The sequence below is a fragment of the Mus musculus genome, chromosome 13, assembly GCF_000001635.26.
Source record: "Mus musculus strain C57BL/6J chromosome 13, GRCm38.p6 C57BL/6J".
Taxonomy (NCBI): domain Eukaryota; kingdom Metazoa; phylum Chordata; class Mammalia; order Rodentia; family Muridae; genus Mus; species Mus musculus.
In genome coordinates, this window is record NC_000079.6 from 36,611,701 (window position 1) to 36,633,736 (window position 22,036).

Below are 22,036 nucleotides of genomic sequence, written 5' to 3' on the forward strand. Positions count from 1 at the left end.
GGTTGAGCAGTGGCCATTTTTTGCAGCTTTCTCCTGAACAGAACTCAGCTCTGACTAAAGCTTCCTAAGGAGACCATTACCTCGATTCACTGTTTCTCACTTCCGGTCTGACTGCAGATTACAGGTTCTCTTCATTCTAGAATGTAGAGGTATATGGTCAGGAGATGAGTTCAGACCAGGACATGTCAGGTGACATGTCTTTTCTGGGTCACATGCTTGCTTTGTTTGGTCCTCTTTTCTCCCACCGCAGAAGCACTTGACACCTCCTAAAGAAATGGTTCTGTTATTATGTGGGGTAGAGAAACTGTACAACAAAGGACAACTACCCAATCTAGTAAAAGAAAAATTAACTTTGCAGTCTGTTTACCTGAGATTTCTTGGTGTTTGGTACTATAGCGTCATCTAGACTTTAAGTTGGAATACTATGGCCCATGTGCCAGATCAGGACTCTACCTGTTTTTGTAAATAAAGTTTTATTAAACTACAGCCTTGCCAACTCAAATGCTATTCTATAGCAGGGTTCACAGAGCAGTGACAGCAATGGACTGGAAGGCGTAGAGTTTTATACTATTCAGTTCTGTAGAGAAAATGTTGTTGTGACTGCCTCTCCTCAACGATAAACTTAATGGAAGCTTTCTTGAATTATCACATTGACAATACAAAAGGTAGACATTCAAGGCTGTTCCTCAAATGATGCCAGATTGCATTGCGTGATAATAGTAGTGCTCAATTAGAGAGCATTTGCTGTTAGTTTTATGGCAGGCTTAGGGCTGATGTTTTCCCTTTTGGGTCTATGGGGTTTTAGAGTTTGGAGAAAATGTCCTCCCCCTCCCACTCTGCCACCTTGTACTTTTGGAAAGTAGAGACTCACTGTGGGAAAGAGACATTCTGTATTAGCAGAGAGATTTTTCATCACTAGCTCCATAAAAAAGCATGTATTCAAATTTATTCATCCATGTGTACTACATCCAAAACAGGAAGGCCAGCTAGGGTAATATTATGTAGTTACAATGTAGCATCGGAGTGGTGCAAGATGTTGGAAAAGGGTCTGTTGTCTTCCTAATTTACCCATTTGGAGTAAGCGTGCTAACTACTCTGTCAGGCGCTGAAGCCAAGCACAGGTGAAGAATTGCTGATTGACCCACTATAGTACTTGGGGCTCTTCCTCCCTGGGAGAAAATCCTGGAACAATCATTTCAAGCTCCAGATTTGCACAGCAGGTCCAAGATCCTGGCTTCAGGCAGCAGCTCGCTGCTCAGTCTTATATCACACAAAAGAGCTTTGCCCAGGCGCGTCGCCCGCTCTTTTCATCCAATCCTCTCCTGACAGGCAGTCTGGAAAGAAAGCGTACTCATATTGATTCCGAAGGCACAATTGGAACTCCGGCATTTTCTTCTGGGCTCAGGGGTCGAGACGAAGGGGTTGGCAGTGCTGGCTGGGAAGCAAAGGAACAGCAGACACACAGGAGCTGAAGTGACAGTAAATGAAGCTGTGGTCTTCAGGCTTAGGTGGAGTCGGGCGGGCGTTCTGCGCATCTGTACCTCCGACAAATGGATTTGGTCCTCAGTTCCAGCCATCATCTGATTTCAAGTTTGGTTACCTAGGAAACAGAGGGCACACTGCTGGGACAGTCAGCCCGTGTTCTGTGCCGACCAAAGCTATTAAAACCCATCAAGTCAGCCTCGGAGAAGCTGAGCACGGACAGTTTCAACTTCCAGCCAGGTATTTATTTATTTATTTCCCTGCATCAGCAGCAAGATGAGTTATTGAACCACTCAGTCTATCGATTGGGGCAGCTTTCCCCTCCACATCCTCTTGGTCTCCAAAGCCCCTGTGGAGTTGGTGGCAGCCTGGAAGCCCTTTGTTGATAGCTAGTCCACAGCAGGGAAGCCAGGCAGCATTAATCCTCCAGGAGCCAGCACTGGGGTCAGAGCTGTGGTTAGACAGGCGTCCTGACTCAAATCTTATTCTTTCCTGTTTCATTCTGGAAAAGTACACTAAAACACACGCCTAAAACCCCAGCATTAGAAGGCTGAGGCAGGAGGATCATTGCAAATTCAAGGCCAGCCTATGCCACACACCAAGATTTTATCTCAAGAGCCAAACATTAAAGTCCTTAATAATATGTTGATAAGGGCTCTGATTCCTCAACAGCAACTACTCTGGAGTCTTGCCAGTCTCCTGCCAACTCTGTTTAGACCTTAAAAAAAAAATCTCAGGTAGGAGACTAGAGAGATGCTCAATGGTTAGGGACATTTGTTCTGCTTCTAGGCAATGCAGGTTTGATTCTCAGCACCTATATGGTGGTTAACAACTGTCTGTAACTTCAGTTCCAAGAGACCTGATGCCCCCTTCTGGGCTCTGAAGACATAAGACACACATATGGTGCACAGACATGTGTACTGACAGAACCCTCACACACATAAGATAAGTAGATCTTTAAAACCAGCAATTAAAAGTATTACCATCAGCCTCATTTGTCTGCAGGACCCATGTTCACAGATCCCACAATGAGCAGAAAATACTGATGGAATGGAATGGAATCTGAACTGAACACACACACACACACACACACACACACACACACACACAGAGAGAGAGAGAGAGAGAGAGAGAGAGAGAGAGAGAGATTTCTGTCTTTATTTCCCAAACAATACAGTGTAATGATTATTTACACTGCATATAACTATGGTAGGTAGTCAATCCTCAAGAGGTGACTTAAAGTGCAAGAGAGGGTGTCTGCAGACTCTGTGCCAATACTGTTCTGTTCTGTAACAGACTCCAGTACTTGAACCTCTGTAGCTTTCCTGTCTGTGAGTGTCCTGGAGTGAGTGTTCACTGAGATATGTCACCATTGTCTGCATATGCCCCTGTTTTCTGATAAGAATTCCTGGCCTTTCTCTTGACACAGCCCTTCCACTGCAGTACTCACCTATTGCTGAGTAACAAAGGCCTTCAAATTCTGGCAGCTTCATACAGTAAACATGGATCCTCTCTCTCAGTTTGGGAGATCTCCTGTAGCTGAGGGGTCTGGTTTAGGATCTGTATGGAGATAGGTCAGCTCTCAGCTGCAGATAGGCTGTTTTGGCATTTGCTTATGTGGTTGTAAGAGGCTTAGCTCCTCACTGTGTTGACTTAGTAGCAGGATCACCAGAATGTCCTCAAGAGGAGACAACTCTCCAAAAAATGTGAGAAAGAAAGAAGCCAGAATCTTCTATAGCCCAGTCTTGTAAGAGGCTCTTGGGTGTGTGTCTGTGCAACAACAGATAGAAATTAAATTGAGAAATTGCTTCTGAGTGGAATATGCCTGGACACTTCCTTGCCATTATTATCCAAACAGTGTAACAACTATTAAAAGAGAATCTACACTGTGTTCAACATCACAAGAACGTGAAGATGCTTTCCCTACAGCAGAGGATATTAGGTCACATGCAAATGCTATATTTGGTCACTGTGGGTTTTCAGCACAAGTCCTGGCATGAATCCCCCATGGACACTGAGGGACAGTTGTCTTACTTAAACATCCCTTCAAACTGCGGTGGTATTTCCACAAAACTAGTTCAGAAACTGGACCATGACTCTACAGACAAGTGTCTCCGTCTCCAGGTGTCGATGGCTGGCGTTTCTGAGCAGCATGAAATCACATCAGGTTCATTCATCAAATCTGACCGACGAAGGCACCAAGGTGCCACGAAGTTAAGTGACCTGAGCCTGTTCACATAGAAGATGAGAAAAGGAGCTCTGTCTTACACCCCTAGCTTTCCTTTAGCTTGTAAAACTCAGGCATTTATTGCTCACAGTTCTAGACACCAAGAGTTTGAATCTGGGGTGCTGGCAAGATGTTTTATACACCCGGTTCCAGGCTCACAGGAGACTCCTCACATGTTGATGGAACAAAATGGCTTCCTTACAACTCTTCAGGCTTGTTTTTTTTATGCATTTCTACTTTAAATTGATGCATCATATTTGTCCATATTTGTGAAGTACAGTGTGATTATATGTATACATTCATATATGTACACATATATGTATATACAGTGGTACATTATATGTACACACTATTTAGTAATCAGGCTAATTGGTACCTTTAAAATATATCATTCAAGATCCTTTCTATCAACTATTTTGAAATATTCAAGTAACTGTTTCAAACACAGCCACTCCACCATGCTGTAGAGCATTGGAGATTCATTTTCCTATTTAACTGTATCCTGTTCTTAGCTACTGTCTTCATCCTTCTCTCCCCAGCTCTCTTCCCAAGCACACAGCCCATCCTCTTAATACTGTGCCATGCTGGGGTCCCTCAGACAATTGTTTCTTCATAATCCTTCCTTATAGAGATGCCATTTACTAAAAGGCTGGTGAGGTCTTGGGTTTCTCTCTCACATCAATTATTTTACATGCCATTTGGTAGCTGATAACTCACTGTCGAGAGTCTCAAGGTGAGACTCACCATGTAAAGCCAAGATCAGTGAGTAGAGGGGAACTGTGGTGGCTTGAATAGGTATGGCCCTCATAGACTCATGTGCTTGGATGCTTGGCTCATTGGGAGTGGCACTGTTAGAAGGTCTTGTTGGAAAGGTGTGGACTCATTGAAGGAAGTGTTTCACTGTGGGGATAGGCTTTGAGATCTCAGGTGCTCAAGCTAGGCCTGCTGTCATTTTGATTTTGCTGCCTGCCGATTGAGATGGAGAACTTCTCTATCACCATGTCTGTATACACGCCACCATGTCTTCTGCCATGATGATAATGGGCAAAACCTCTAAAACTGTAAGCCAGCCCCAACGAAATGTTTTCCTGTAGGAGAGTTGCCTTGGTCATGATATCTTTTCACAGCAGTGGAAACCCTAAGACATCAACCAAGCCTCTGCTGTCAACCTCTTCTGCCCACATCACAACAAGTGTTCTGATACTAGGGGATGCATGCTTAGTAGTTCCTGGAAATTTTTACGGAAGACATAATCTTGCCTGGGCTGTGCATTAACAAACTGACTCCTACACTGTGTTAAATATTACAGTCTTGGCAATGGAAGGATGACAACAAAACGCCATTGGTGCCACCTGCAGATGCAGCTTGCCGTGTGAACCAAAGTGCCAATGTTGAAATTCTAGCTGGCACACTATGTTATTTCATTCCTGAAATTCAAGGTTTTCTTCTATGACTCCATTCAGCACATCTTTCTTGAATACATTCTATGCTCTGTCATTCAGCATGACAATCAGTGACAAGGTAGGCATCTGGTGCTACCACCCTTAGCCATGGGCCCTGAGTAAAAGATGCTTAATGCTTATCTGGGTGGCTGATTGGACTACTTGTAGATATATCAGATGTCTGGTCAGGATTCTGGACTGCCGGTCAATTCTCAGGAATGGGATCTGGGGTGTATGTACTATGGGGTCTGTGTTGTGCGTCCCAACATCTCCTTTTAGAAGCAAATCTAATTTGTGAAAATGAGCCATTTGTTTAAAAAAGAATGGGAATTACCAGAATGACTGCTTATGGAGTGCCTCTTAGATGTCAGGAACAAACACTCTGCAGGCATTTTAATTCCAACATAATTCTCATGAGCACTTAATGAAGTAGGCCTGGTAGCGAGTACCAGTCAAGTGTGTGCTCGAGGTGATGCAGTTAGTAGATGGTGCTGGACTTTGAACTTGGATCAGCTGGAGTCCACAGCCTATGGGTCTGAGCCTTAGGTAAGTCAGTTTCATGTAGCCGTGTGTTCTACAGTCAGAGCTTCAACTACCCAAAGATTGAGAAAACATAGCATCTAGAAAGAACACATGCAGATTTAGTCTTATCATCTTTACCTGCGTGATACAATACAGCATCCACATCAGTTACTTTTCTCACTGCTGTGGAAAAATACTCAGCAAACACAACTTTGAAATAGAATGTGTGTGTGTGTTTACTTAAATTATTTTAAAACCTGAGTGCTTCCCTACCCCTACCCCCACAGAAATCCATCAACTGTGAAGAGCTATCCTTCAGCATCCCCCATTCCTGTCACGATTTTTGAGCAGTCTTTTCAATGGCTTCCTGTCTAGATTGGTTTTGGGAGGTGGGATTGGAGGGAGGGGAAAGGTGGTCACAGAAGCCTTCTATGTCTCTCAGCTGTGAGTCTGAAGTCATTGATTCCACTGTAGAAGTTTCCTAGCCCTTTAAGGTCAGTGAGAGCATTGGTCATAGACTTCCACATGGTCTCTGGCTATAAAATAGGCCAAGGACATCAACACAGACCACAAACATTCCCATGGCCTTTGGTGATAACATGGGCCACAGAGATCAACACAGCTCCTGACAGCAGCAAAGACCACAGACATCACCATGGTTTCAGAAGGCATCACAGACTATGGACATCCACAAGGCCTTTGGTCATAACATGAGCCATGGATACCCAAATGGCCCCCAGAAGCAGAAGGAAGGACTAAGGACACCAACTTGGCCCTCTGTGGCACAATGGACCTCGGATATCACCATGACCTTAGGCAGTAGCACCAGCTATACATATAAACGTGGCCTTGGAGGTAACAAGGGTCACACATCAATTCTGCCTTCAGTGGTAATATGGACCAAAAACATTAACACAGTGGATTCAGGTAGCAGCACGGATCACAGACACTTCCCGGCCTTCAGGGGTAATGAAGACCGTGGAAGCCATCGTGGCCCCTGGCTGCAGTAGGGCCACTGACACCAACATGGCCTCAGATTATTTCATCGTTTTTTTTTTTTTTTTCTTCTTCTTTTGTTTTGAGAGAGGTCACAAATATGGGGGTTGACCTGGGAGGACTGGGAAGTGAATGTGATGGGGGGTTCACTATGTGAAATTTCCAAATAATCAATACAATTATTATGTTATTAAAAGAAGAAATTGTCTCAGAAAAAATTTAAATGTAAAAAAATTTAAAATATTATTTTAATTATGAGTACAGGTGTAATTATGTGTATGTTACCTATGTGTGGATGCCCCTGGGGTTACAGGCCTTTGACCCCCTGGGACTGGATTTACAGGTCATTGTGAGTCTCCCAAAGTGGTTGATGAGAACTGGATGAGGGTCCTTTTTGAGAGATGTGTGTGCTCTTAACCACTGAGCCATCTCTTCAGCCCCAGGGATGGCTTATTTTGCCTCAGAGTTGAAGGGTACAAATCTAGCATGGTAGAGAAGTCATGGTTGTAGCAGTATGAGGTTGCTGGACACATTGTGCTCAGAGTCAGGAAGCAGAAAGAGAGAGATGGAAGTGGGGACCCAGACCTTATTCCGTCTGGGACCCAGACCATGAAATGGTTGCTGCTCACATTTAAGGTGGGTCATCTCTGCTCTGTTAAACCTTTCTGTAAGGACCCCTCATAGACATACCCAAAGGTGTGTCTCTTAGGTGATTCTAAACTCCACTAAGTTCACAATCAAGACTGACTATCACTGTATCATAAATAATCTAGAGATGAACTGAAGTATATAAAAATATACCTATGGGTTATGCATAAACACTATGCTGCTTTATACAAGGGATATGAGAGCATCTTCCATTTTTGGTATGTGTTTTAGTGTTGCTATTGCTGTGAAGAGACATCATGACCACAGCAACTCTTATAAAGGAAAACATTGAATTGGGGCTGGCTTACAGGTTTAGCCCATTACCTTCATGGTGGGAAGCATGGTGGCACACAGGCAGACATGATGCTGGAGAAAGAGCCGAGAGTTCTACTTCTGGATAGGCAGGCAGCAGCAAGCTTAAGTTTCTGAAACCTCAATTCATTCCCCCAGTGACACACTTCCTCCAATAAGGCCACACCTACACCAGCAAGGCCATATGTCCTAATCCTTACAAATATTGCCACTCTCTATGAGCCAATGGGGATTTTTTTTCATTCAAACCACAGTACCCCAGAGATATCATAGAACCATTCTTTTACAGATAGTAGAAGAAAACTATACTACATGGTCATCCACATTATCCATGAAAATTGTTTATACCAGTTGATCAAGCCTATGCCTGGCCTTGGTCTCAGCTGACACATTTGCCACTGCCTCCACCCATGCTTTGAGATGTCAACAGACTTCAAACTTCATTTAGTAGCCCTTCAGTCACAAGGCAGATAACTAATATCAGGATTTTTCTCTGACTGTTTGGCTTTCTCCATAATAATGCAGCTTAATTAAGCTAGCCTCCCAAAGAGCTGCTCAGCTGAGACTGGCAGAGAGGATTTGAATTAATCTTTCTTCTCTTAGATGATCCCAAGTCAAACTCATTCATGCCCACACAGGGATGCGCTCTTCACCTGCATGATGGAATTAAAAGAAGAAATCCTCACTACATTTACTAGACCATGTGCGGATGCTCAAACTATGATGTGCCTCCAACTCTTCAATGCGGATCCCTGGGCACTGAGCTAGTTCTATTGAATTGCTATCTTAGGGATAGTGGACCTGATAGTCATGGTAATGAACACAGGACTGTATCATTTAATTGGATGGAAGAGATATCACTGGCACTTGGTTGGATGCCTGATCATATCTGAACTAGCTGAGGTCACAGTTGCATGCAGCCCTAGGTTCAAGCCCTGATTGTACCACTTTGAAGATGGCTGACCTTCCAAAAATTGTTTACGCCCTTTGGCTTCTTTTACGACATGGTCTCTGTAGCTTTAGCTGTCCTGGAACTTGTTCTGTAGACCAGACTGGCCTCAAAGTCAATGATCTGCCTGCCTGTGCTTTCTGGGATTAAAGGTGTGTACCACAACACCTGACTGGCTTTTATTTCTTATCAGTAAAATGCAACGGACAACACTATTCTGCCTTCATTACAGCTATTGCTGATAAGGTCATAGATGAGCATCTAAGCATCTGGCACACTTGCCTGATAAATGATGTTGCTGTACCTGCAGTTATTTTGTTATTCTAGAACTTCCATGATTCTTGATACAAGTAGCTCATATTTTTAGTCCTATTAGCACATGTTTTAATGGAACACCTTAGAACTGTGTAGTGTGTGTGCAGGCATGTATGTGTGTGTGTGTGTGTGTGTGTGTGTGTGTGTGTGTGTAAATGGGTGTGCATGTATAGGTGTTGAAAGACCCCCAAAGGGAGACCCCCACTCAAGTCTCTGGATAGCTGCGGACCCCCAGGAACTAACAAGAGATCAAGCTTGATTCAGATCACACGAGGCTTTATTCGGGGAAAGCCAGAGCTTTGGGGACGACTCGTATCTCACACAGGGGTAGAGGAGTCTACCCAGAAGTGAAATGGGGCCCTCCTTTTATGGGCCCTCAAGGGAGAAAGGAGGAGGGGGAAAGTAGGGGATTTCTAAATCACATGTCTTTAGATAAACAATTCCTAATTTAAGGTGATTTCACAAGAAATAGGTATGGGAGGGGTACAAGGAAGGAGTCGTGTGCAGGTGCAGGGGTGATGCAACTCTATTGGCTATCAGCTGATATGTGGGGCAACTCAGGATTGGCCTTATCTGAAGTTGCTGTGGAAATTTTCCGATTTCAGCCAAGCAAGCAGATTACAATCACTTGGCAGAGGGCTACAGTGGTTGGTAAATACACGGGTTAAAGGACGGTCAGAACATTGGCAAACACATGAGTTCTAAGAACGGTCAGAACTTTGTGCATAAACATTCTCTAAATCAATGGAGCAAGTTAAACTTTTACTTGTCAATAGTGAGGTCCATGCCGGTCTAGAGGCTTTCATGAATTTTCATTCTGTCAGGTTCTTTCAGTATGTGTATATGGGTATATGCATGTATGTATGTATGTATATTGTTGTGTGTATATATATATGTATGTGTGTATGTGTGTATATGTGTGTATGGGTACAAGTGTGAGTGGGTAGGTGAGTATGTGTGTGTGTATGGGTAGGTCTGAGTATGTGATAACACAACTACAAAGTATGTAGAGATACTAATGAACCATAACATGGGCATTCTTTCATGAAATTCTAGGGTGTTTAGCTATGGGTGTTATATTCTACTGTTGTGAGTGTATCCAGATGAATATAGCATACATATCTTGAAATATAGAAGAGACAAATCTATATCAAAAACTTGGATAAAATGTTACTCATTGCAAAAAATACCATGGCTTCTTTTAATGAGAAAAGTATCTATTGGTGTATAAAAGATCTAATTGCCTAGGTTTATTGAGATACTTCACCACAGCTACAATCTTGAGTCAACTTATGTGCATGTCAAATGTATGTATGGATAAAGAAAGTTACCAGAAACACACACACACACACACACACACACACACACACACACACACACACACACACACACACAGACATATTGAACCATTAAGAAGAATGACATCTTGTCATTTATAACAAAGTGGGTAGCCCAGAGGACGTTATGTTAAGTGAAATAAGCCAGACATAGAAAGACAAGTACAGCATGCTCTCTCATATGTCAATGTTAGAACTTAATAAGGATGAAATGAAATTAATAAGGATGGGAAAACATTGGGTGGAAAAAGGAAGATTGGATGCTTGTATGCATGTATGAAAATATTACACTGAACCTCATTAAGATGAACAATTACAAGTAAATGATAAAGATCCTTTAACATTTGGAAACAATTAAATAGAAATTTTATGGTATACAATCCTCAGCACAGTCGTGCCCATTATACTTTAAAGAGATGGAAATGATTTGCAAAGAGTTCAGAAGAGAACGAGGTTTTTATTGTTCTGGCAAGGCTAAGGTTGGTGTTTTTGGATTTACATCTTCTTTCAGGCCATGTTCCTTGCTGAGAATGCAAATGCCCTTCTTCTTCTTCTTCTCCTTCTCCTTCTCCTTCTCCTCCTCCTTCTTTTTCTTATTCTTCTTCTCTTCCTCCTCCTCCTCCTTTCCCCTCTTGTCTTCCTCTTCCTCCTCCTCCTCTTCCTCTTCCTCATCATTCTGGTTTCTATGTTCACATGTCAAAACCTTCTTAGGATTTTACTCCTCCATGGATTCTTCCCTGACTTCTCCCTGTCTCCCTTCTCCCAACTCCCATTCATTTGTGTGTGCATTAGGTATTCATGAAAAGCTTCATTAGAGCAATCCATTGAATGATCAGAGAGAAATCTTTGTTCCAGATGGATATGTTTGAGACTCCTTGAAGACTGTAGATGATTCCTGGGGTGATAAGAAAAGCCAGTGGAGTTTTGGAGACATACATTTAAAGAAGATAGGAAGAGTACCTACCTAGCAACAGCAGGGCTGGGGGTCAAAAAGAACTGCAGAATTCCCCACAGCCTTGATAGATCTGGGTCTTAGTGCCAGAAACCTGAAGGCACCATTAGATTCTGGATACAGGGAAAGCTGATGTGATCAGTCTGATGATTTTAGACAATGGATGTAAAATCAAAGATCACATGACCCTGTCACAGAAGTTATGGTCTAGAATAGGCACCCACATTAGTTCTTGTCATTACAAACAATCACGTACAGAATGGTTTAACATAACGTGCTTATCTCACTGTTTTAGCAAGCAGAGACCCAAAGCCAGCTTCACTGTCTAGAGGTGAGAGACAGACTATGCTTATTTATTTTGAAGGCTCCACCTGGCAGTCAGTTTCCCTATGTTCTCTAGCTCTACAAGCTGCTTGCAGCACTTGGCATGTGTCTCTTCCTCTGTCTTCAGAGGGTACCACTTCAGGCCCTGCCCCCAGTAGCACATCACTTTTCAGTGGCTCTGCTTTCATTGTGCCATCCCCATCCATGTGTAGGCCTCTTCTGGCTCTCTTTCATCAGGATTTTCCTGATGATTGCATTGGATGATCCAAGATCATTGCATCATCTCAAAATCCTTAATCCACTTGTTGTTGTCATTGTTGTTGTAATCTAGGATGCCTTTGAAGTATGGCAATCCTTCTGCCTCTGTCCCTCAAGTGCTAGGATTACAGGTGCAATCTACCTCAGGCCTCCAGGAACTTGTTACAGGATATTTGGTCCCATTGTGAACCCCAAGACTGTGAACTGAAAAAAATCTTGTGTAGCTCAGCCCTAGCACACACCTTTGCCTAAGAGCTTTCGTTTACTGTAAACAAGTAATTGTGGTGTGGCTCAGCTCTAGCATACACCTTTGACCCAAGAGCTTTCTGTAAACAAATAGAGTTAAGGGTAGGTCAAGAGGCTGAGGGAGCAGCCAGTTGACAGGGACTGAACAGAAGAAAACCCAGGAAAGAGAAAGGGAGTGAGTTTGAGTTGAAGTGCATTTAAGACAGTGTGGAGAAGCAGCTTTTCCTTCTGAGGAGTTGCTGGAGTAGGAAGGTCAGCTGTGTGCTTTCTCTGCTAGCAGGCTTTCACCACATTGTCTGCCTCCTGAATCTTCATTTGGTAAATCGACTGGTTGGGATTTTGTTTAAAAACAACAACAACAAAAACAAAACAAAACAAAACAAAACAAAAAAAACAGGAACATGTTGTGTGGACTAGGCTGGTCTCAAATTCAAAGTCTGATATGATTACAGATCTTCTTGCTTCTACACTCTGAGTGCTGGAATTGAAGGCATGGGTCACCTGGCTTAAATGAATATTTGATTGACCAATAGTGGTACTTTGAAGAAAAAATGAACAGTGGTTGTATTAATGGCAGAGAGAAACAAGATAGGAGGAGGTTGCTCATTGAGACACAAAAGATCTCTCAGCAGGGTGATACGAAAGCACAGATTCACTAGTATAAGAGAGGCAGGACAGCCAGGGCTATACAGAGAAACCCTGCCTCAAAAAACCAGAGAGAGAGAGAGAGAGAGAGAGAGAGAGAGAGAGAGAGAGAGAGAGAGAGAGAGAGAGAGAGAGAGAGAGAGAGAAACACATCAGAGAGAAGAACCTGCCACGGAGCTCTGAGACAGATCCAAAGGTGGAAAAAACTGAAAATATTTAAAGAACCAAAAAGTCTGATATGATTTCAAGGAGAGCAAGGGGAGTGGGGCTGGAGTAGGAGATTGCAGAAGTAAGAGAAAGAGAGGGGTTAGATCTAAAGGATAAATCTGGGACAAAAGCAGTTCTTAGGTTATAGGAGGCAGTCAACAAAAAAGTAGCCTCATTTTGTTTTATAGTTTTAAAAACGATACTGGGCAAGAATTAATGCAATTAAAAACAGAGAAAACAATACAAAGAATCAATGAATCTAAGAGCTGATTCTTTGAGAAAATAAGCAATATTGGCAGACGTTTTGTTTAATTAGCAATAAATAAATAAATAAAGAGAGGACTCAAATAAATAATAAAATGGAACAGAGAACCATTACAATAGACACTGAAGCAATTCGGAATTATAAGGGCATGCTTTAAAAGCTTCCCTGTTGAACTGGAAAACCTAATAGAAATGGATGAATCAAATCACCAACACTAAGCCAAGAAGAGGTCAACAACTTAAATAGACCCATAATGAACAAGAAGACTGAAAGAGTAATAAAAACCTTCAAATTCATAGAAGACCAGAAGACCAGGAAGTGGTATGCATTGACTCACAAAACCAGAGACAGGCACCATGCCAGTCATTTGAGCACAGTTTCGAGAAACTTAAGACCAAGGGGAAAAAGCTTATTTTGTACTCCTGTATTATCTCTTTTTCACATCCTTTTTTTCTTATACAGAGCCAAGTGCCTATCTAGTCTTCTAAAAAACATTGTTATTTTATTCATTTATTAAATTGAGTAAACCATATATCTCCATTATTTTCTCATGTTCCCTTCTTACTTCTGCTGATTTCCTTTCCTCTTCCTACCTAGTCGGGGTTCTACACTTATGGCTTATTTATGTTTGTTTATTTATTTATTTATTTATTTATTCATTTATCGATGAGCCACTGAATTTCATTAGGGTTTCTTATAGAAGGTCACTCCCCTAGGGACTGTTAACAGCCTATAGATCCTCAAGGATGTATACGACTCATGGGCTCTGTACTGGTTGGTTTTGTGTGGCAACTTGACACAAGCTAGAGTCATCAGAGAAGAAGGAGTCTTAGCTGAAGAAATGCCTCCATGAAGATCCAGCTGTAAGGCATTTTCTCAATTAGTGATCAAGGGGGGAGGGAGGGCCCAGCCCATGGTGGTAGTCCTGGGTTCTGTAAAGAAAGCAAGCTGAGTAAGCCAGGGGAAGCAAGGCAGTATGCAGCGCCCGTTCATGACCTCTGCACCAGCTCCTGCCTCCAGGATCCTGCCCTGTTTCAGTTCCTGCCTTGACTTCCTTCAGTAATGAACAGCAATACGGAAGAGTAAGCGAAATAAACCCTTTTCTCCCCAACTTGCTTTTTAGTTATTGGTGTTTCATCACAGCAACAGAAACCCTAACTAAGACAGGCCCCTTCTCCAGCTACTATTATCTGTCCATAGGCTGGGGAGAGGGGGGTTACGGACTTCCTGAACCCCAGTGACAGTTGTTAGCAGGCCCAGTCTTGTACAGATTTATGCCAGCAAATCACTGCTGTGGGATCAAGGATGCTGGCATAGTGGCATGTTAGGCTCTGCTGTTGGCCCAAGTCCGTGGAAGCAGCAAGAAGCTGCTGGAACACCACCAGAAGTTCTTTGGTGCATTTTTCTCTACAAAGTCGTAACAATGATTAGCAAATTGCAGCAAGGTGAACCAACACCACACAGTGTCATCCACTGTCTGTTGGGTTATATTGATACCATTTTGAACATAACATGGTCTCTCAAGAGTCTGCTGTAGCAAACCCTCATATGCCCCCTTTCCAAGCAGTTTCCAGAAAAACATGTTGTGTCTGTTCTCAGTAAAATGTCCTCCCAGATGTCCACTTTAGCAAAAGCATCCTCTCATCAGACAGTTTCCAGAAAAACATCATGACTGAGTCTCCAGTGAAACCAGAAATTTTCACTTCGCTTTCTTCTTAGAGTGACATTTCCTTTAGTATTTCCTGTACAATAGGCCTGCTGGTAACAACTGGTCAGGTTTTGTTTTTTGTTTTTGTCTCAAAACCAACTTTGATTCAGTGTTTATTTTTGAAAACTATTTTCACTCTAGACTTCCAACTGGAAAGGATTTTGTTTCAATGTTTTAAAGGTACCATTTCTTTCCATCTGGTCCAAACAAACTAAAATAAAACGTTTTAGTCTTTATCTTTTTTCTCCTGTGTATAATGTTCCTTTTCTCTGGTTGCTTCTAGATTTTATTTCTTATTAATTTTACTCTGGTGTGTTTCAATATAGCTTTCTTTATGCTGTGTTGACAGGAGTTTGTTGATCTGCTTGGATCTGTGGGTTTATTTAAAAAATTGGAAAAAAAAACCCTAGTCACCATTTCTTCAGACATTTGTTCTTGCTGCTCCATTCATTATATGCCCATTTGAAGTACCAACTAAGCATGCTTGAACACTTGAGACGCTGATGCTCTTTTACAGGTTACTAAGGTGCTTCTCTTCTCTTCTCTTCTCTTCTCTTCTCTTCTCTTCTCTTCTCTTCTCTTCTCTTCTCTTCTTCTCCCCTCCCCTCCCCTCCCATCCCCTTCTTCTCTGATCTTCTCTCTTCTCTCCTCTCTCCCCACCTCTGTGTCTCACACACATTTCATATAAAATCCTTGCACATTCAATAGTATTTTGGTGCTAGGTTCTTGGAGAGTCTGGATCACACTATTTGTATTGCCTACTTTTCCCTCCTGAAATGGAATCTTTGAAAAAGTATTGAAGCACCTGTGTTTAACAGTTAATTGCTGATCAACTTGATCTTTCCAGGGTTTGTTTTTACACTTATAGATACACATCATGCATCTATAGGGCTCTTAGAGGGAAGCATAACTCCCCTGTTAAGTTTGCTCCTTCTGCAAAAGTCACAGGTGTTCAGCCACTTTTGCCCACTTAGGTTGATTAGAACGTTCTCCACTTAGGAGTTTTCCATTTGCATGTCAGTATTCTGTGTGCTGCTTGCCTGGCTTTATGGATTCACCTTATACACACCCAGTAGCAGACTTGGGGGGGGCGTCACTTGGGTTTCTATTGCTATGCAGTTCCCTCCTCTCAGGTACTTTGCAAGTCCTTCAGGACCTCTAACTTTCTGCCACTGCATCCTCAATTAGTGAGGACATTGGACTTGACTTGAATTCTTCTCTCGGTTCCATAAATTGGAAATTACCCTTAGGTAGAGTATGATAACAATTATAGAGTATTTCTGTCCTCTCTACCCCTATATATATTTTTTCTTCTCTCAGGGTCCATAATTCCATGGCTACTTATTGCCCAAACAAGTGACTCTCTCTGGCAATGGGTGTCCTCAAAGAAAAACATATTGGATACAATTATCAACTAGTTACTATGTAAAAAACTAGTAACTAAAAAATCAAATTCTGAAGAATAAGATGCAACTGCAGGAAGCAAACACCATCTTCAAGGTTTCTTAAACACAGGGAAGAGACTGAGATTATTAAAAATGTAGAAATGTAGAGAAAGAGCTCTGTGGAGCTAAGACCTAGTCTCATGATGGGCCTTCTGTTGGTACTCACATCTTCAAACTTGCAGTAGTGCCCCATCACTGGGAATACAAATATCCAATAGGAGGTGTTGGCTGGTATGCCTGTGTATCTTCATTTGGTAATTTAATAAAGGTATTACCAAGAATAGCTTCAAAACTAAAAAAAAAAAAAAAAAAAAAAAAAAAAAGGTTTAATTGCTGGTGGTAGATTGATATTGTTGCTGCTAAGGAAGGTAGAGTAATCAATAACCAGAGAATAACAGCACCCAGGAAGCCACAGGAAAACTAGGAAATATATCCTTCTTCCCCACAGGAAAACAACTGGAAGTATATACTTCTTTCTTAGCTTCTCAGCCTCCCCTCCCTCTACTTTGGTTAGAACCTGGAGTAGAGCATCTGGGAAAGGAAACCTGCAGTTTGTAGCAGAGTAACTCCTCTTTGAGTCCCAAGCAGTTGTGTAAAATGTACTCTGTCAGCTGAGGTGGGAAAGATTAGAAGATTCCAGCTCCATCCCGACACCCCTTGAATCAGAGTCACCAGGAGACAGATCTGGGAATTTACATCTTTTTAAAATTATTATTATTATTATTATTATTATTATTATTATTATTATTATTATTTTTTGGTTTTTGTTTTGTTTTTTCGAGACAGGGTTTCTCTGTGTAGCCCTAGCTGTCCTGGAGCTCACTCTGTAGACCAGGCTGGCCTCGAACTCAGAAATCACCTGCCTCTGCCTCCCGAGTGCTGGGATTAAAGGCGTGCGCCACCACTGCCCAGCTGGGGATTTACATCTTAAAAAGCATCAAACATGATTCTGATCAGGAAAATGGGTGGTAACTGATCTAGATCAAGCTTGTCATTTAAGATAAATGATAACAGTGGGGTGAAGACTACAAAAAAGTCTTGAATGCAGCACTCATCTGTCCCAGCATAGGCGAGAGGAGTTTGCCTACTCTCTCTATAAAGAAACTAAAAAAGTTTTAGCAAAGGATGTGTAAATTATGTTGAATTAGTCTCTATCTAATGCATACATGAATCAAAACACATTGTACTGCATAAATATATACAAGTATCTGCAACTCATGACATTCTAAATATTAAAACAAAACAAAACAATGAATCCAAGGCTAAGATACACTGCAGCTGGAAAGACAGACTCTGAATTCCAATCCATAGTACTGAAGTGCATGAACAAACAGACCTTACTAAACCACGGACCTGAAAAGCTCTTAGCAAAAGTGACTTAATAAGTTTTCAGAATGCTGGGTGGGGCAGTGATTTCTTAGCTATGTCACCAAAGCACTGAGCTGTATGTATATGTATATGTGTGTGTGTGTGTGTGTGTGTGTAGTCCTTAACAAAAATTTAAAAAGTGGGTAAATGAATTAAAGAAAAGTTAACATATTCATATCAAGGTATATTAGTATTAGCAAGTTTTAATAAGGCGAGCTGTTCTGATAAACACTATGGTTTAAGAGAATCTTTGATATTGTGCTAAGCAAAATAGGCCAGTCATAAAAGGACAAAGGCTGTATGATTACTCTCACATAAAGTATGTAAAAAGTAGCCAGATTTATAGGGACAGAAAGAACGGTGCTTTCATGGAGATGAAGGAGATGGAGACATTAATATCCAGTATGTACGTGGCCTAAGTTTTGGAATGAGGACATTCTGGAGATGGATTGTAGAAGGTGGTTATATATGTGAATATACTTAATACTACTGAACTACTCACTTGAAAATGTTTGAAATAATAAAGTTCATATTGACTCTATTTTACCACAGTGCATGAGTGAGTAAATAAATCTATAAATTGTTTTAAAACAAGTTTTAAAGCACAACTCTTTTATATTTCTAAAGGCACCATCAAGAAAGCAAGCTGGCATGCTCTAGGACAGTGGTTCTCAACCTGTGGGTCATGACCCTTTGGTGGGGTCAAATGATCCTTTCACATGGGTCACATATCAGATGTCTTACATTATCATTCATAACAGTAGCAAAATTACAGCTATGAAATAGCAATGGAATGATTTTATGGTTGGGGTCACCACAACACGAGGCACTGTATTAAAGGGCCTGCAGCATCAGGAAGGTTGAGAAGCACTGCTTTAGAACTAAAGAAAAATGATTGCAAATCATCAAAGGATGCAAATCTAGCACACATGTAGTCATTACCTTTCTCTTTGTGATGCCACAATACCTGACAGGAGCGACTTAAGGGAGGAGAAAGAGGTTCATTTTGGCTCACAGTTTACAGAGTTACAGTCCATTATGGTGAGAGAGTCTGACAGCTAGCTAGTCTGTGGCAGCAGGAGCTTATAACATATTCATCTCCAAGTAGAGTCTGAAAACAGATAGATGCAAAACAGAGCTGGCCTATGACCCTCAAGGCTCACCTCTAGTGTCTACATCCATTAGCTAGGTGAACCCAAAGCAGCCCCACCAGCTGGGGACCAAATGTTCAGACACATGAGCCCATGGAGATTTCTTACATTCACACCATAACAGTACATACAGAACATTTAGCAAGAAAATGATCCATTTTTAAAAAGGGACAAAAGCTTTGTAGAGATTTTTTTCAAAGATGATCTATAAATGGCAAATGAAGGCAAGAAAAAGTTGCTCCAAATTAATAGTTATTGAGAAATGAAAATAAAAGCCACAGTCCAACACTGCATCACTTTGCTGAGTGGTGGTACTCAAAAGATCTACAGCAACAAGTGCTGTCAAGGATGTAGAGAAACTGTAGCTCTCATGCATCCCTGTGGCACAGAAAAGGGTGTAGCCACTTTGAGAGATGGTATAGCTCTTCCCTAAAGTGTGGAATAGTGGATTACTACTTTAGAATTTCTAACAAGCTTGCTTTCAGACATTCCATTTCAAAGATAAGAGAACAGAGAGCCCCACCCTCCCACCCCCCCACCAAAAAACCCCCTTGTGCATAATTGTCATGTTGACCTAAGAGGTTAGTTGAAGCACACTGGATGTGAAAACAAAGGGTTTATTTGTTTGGGCCTAACCTGAGGATGGCCATTAGAAAAACACATTTATTTGTGTAGAATAAGTACTCTGAGTTTCACAAAATGACAGTTACATCCACAACTTTAAACCACAATATGGTTAGACATCATGTCCCCCCTTGTTGGGTATCACGGTTAGTACTGGTGAGAGCTCAAGTCTTGTGTAAGAAAGAGACTGGATAAGGTCTTGGTCTCTGTTTGTGAAAGCATTCATTGAACAGAAGGTAAGTAGAGGTTAATAAATAATGTTTGAGAAGTGTATGGTTTGGCACAGGTCAGACATCAGTGTCCATCTGGAAATATACCCAATTCAGAAGGCCATGTGTCAGAAGGCCATGTGTACAAAGCCAAGACCTGACCAAACTATGCCTCCTTGTTGCATTAAAAATACCTTAAACCAAGGTTATTCCATTTTCACTTTCTCCTCCCCCTCAGCATGATACTGGGCATGGCTTGGGTTTCTGGAACCTCAAAGCCCACTCTCAATGACATACTGCCTCCAACAAGGCCACACCTACTACCACAAGGCCAGAGCTACTCTAAGGCCAAACCTCCTAATAATGCCACTCTCTATGAAACTATGGAGGCCATTTTCTTTCAAACCACTGCATCCTCTAACCAATAAATGCCTTTCTCAGCTTTATATTTTTAAATTTATTTTGTGACCCCCCCCCCCAGAGTTTAACCCCGATCCTCTGTGTAACCATTGGTTAGGAGTTATTATTAGAGTCTGATGACCTCACTGGTTGTTAGACACATCAAGACCATAACTCCCCCTTTTCTTCTAGAATCTACCCACAGACAATAGTTTAGCCAGGGAGTACATAGGTCTCTCCATCCCCTCTTCTGCAATGTACCCTGAGCCATACTACATTTTGTTGATGGCAGAGCAGTCAATCTTCACTGCTGATGTTAGTATTTCTTTTCAAAAGGGAATTCTGTAGGACTAGAGAAGTGGCTCCTTGATTAAGAGTACTTCTTGCTAGGCAAAGGGGATCCAATGGCAGGCAATAGTCAGAGATGTAGCCCTGTTCCAATTGTTAGGGGACCCACATGAAGATCAAGCTGAACATGTGCTACAAATATGTAGGGGGCTTGTGAGCCCCCATGGGCCCAGGTTAGTTGATTTGGTGGGTCTTCTTGTGCTATTCTTGACCCCTCCCCTACATCTCGCTAAGAGTCTATCCCTCACTCTTCCACAGGACTCCTCAGGCTCCACTTGATGTTTGGCTGTGGACCTCTGCATCTGTTTCCATCCACTGCTGGATGAAGCCTCTCAGGAGACAGTTATGCTAAGATCTTGTCTGCAAGCATCCCCAGTAAGAGAGGATATGCTTAGTCCTGCTGGGACTCGATGTCCTAGGGCAGGGTGCTATCCAAGGGGGGCTACTTATTCTCTGAGGAGAATGGGAGGGAGTAATGGGAGGAGGGATTTGTGAGGGCAGAACTGGGACAAGAGGAGGGAGGGGGGCTGTGATCAGGATGTAAAATGAATGAATGAATGAATGAATGAATGAATATGAGTACTTCCTGCTTGTCCAGAGGGTATGAATGACAGTGCCCATGTCATTGGGCATCTCACAACTACCTGTAATTTTACCTCCCATAGTATCTGATGCCTTTGCAGCCGCCCATATGCTTCACATACACAAACACATATACACACACATATATGTAAACACACAAAGATACACACACACACACACACATATATACACACACGTGCACATATAAGAGCATGAATATATATGTTCCTTTTTTGAAAAGGAAATTGCACAAGGGCAGACTTTAATCTACCTGATAGATCATTTGTCTAGAAAGGGGACTGGCAGACAGCAGTACCATGTAGAATAATTGTCGTTTAAAACAAGGACTCACATGTTTTAAAGCATCTACTAGGAATTTATGAGATATAACACTTAATAAACACTTGTTTGCTACAGTAAGGAAAAGATAATGAATTTCGAGGAGTCTGAAATTGATGTTGTGCCAGGATATTGTTGGTTATACCAGGGATGGAATGAGGTGATATAGCCCTCAATTCACATATCTCACTGGCCAGCTTTAAACATGGGCTCACCCTCTTTCAATTACTAATCTTTGACAACTCACATAGTTTCTGTTATTTGTTTGTTTGCACACTGGCAAATGAAATAAAATAAGGCTTTTTTTTTCCTACAGAGTTTTGATTGTGTTGTAGTTTGGATTTTCAAAGTGTTTTGTTTTGTTTTGTTTTGTTTTGTTTTGTTTTGTTTTAACAGTGCTCTTGGGAGGTAGAGGAACACATTGCGACACTGGGGATATGGCCTTAAAGGAGCATTGCTACTATAGGTCCATCTCTCCTTTTGTGGGACTATGAAAGCCAGGGCTTGGTCCAAGGCTGAGCTAAGGCTAAAGCCGGAGAAATCCTGAAGGGACGGTGGGCACTTTGGCTGATTCCCAAGCACCAGACCCCTGTCACTAGCTGCAACCCTGTGTAGATCTGTGGCCATCAGTTACAAAAGGGCAATACGCCAAGCCCCAGTGACCACAGGCTCAAGACAGATCTCCATTTTAATGAGATTCCTAAAGGCCTGGAGGGCTTAGCCAATAAGCTTTCCT

At 41.9% G+C, this 22,036-nt stretch overlaps 1 long non-coding RNA gene across 1 annotated transcript; it reads left to right on the forward strand.

Annotated features, from left to right (window-relative positions):
- Positions 1–1,174: 1,174 nt before the first annotated feature.
- On the forward strand, positions 1,175–21,613 carry Gm46409. Its single transcript, XR_001780890.2, has 2 exons — positions 1,175–1,722; positions 20,638–21,613. It is a non-coding gene; the product is annotated as a predicted gene, 46409 (long non-coding RNA).
- Positions 21,614–22,036: the final 423 nt, after the last annotated feature.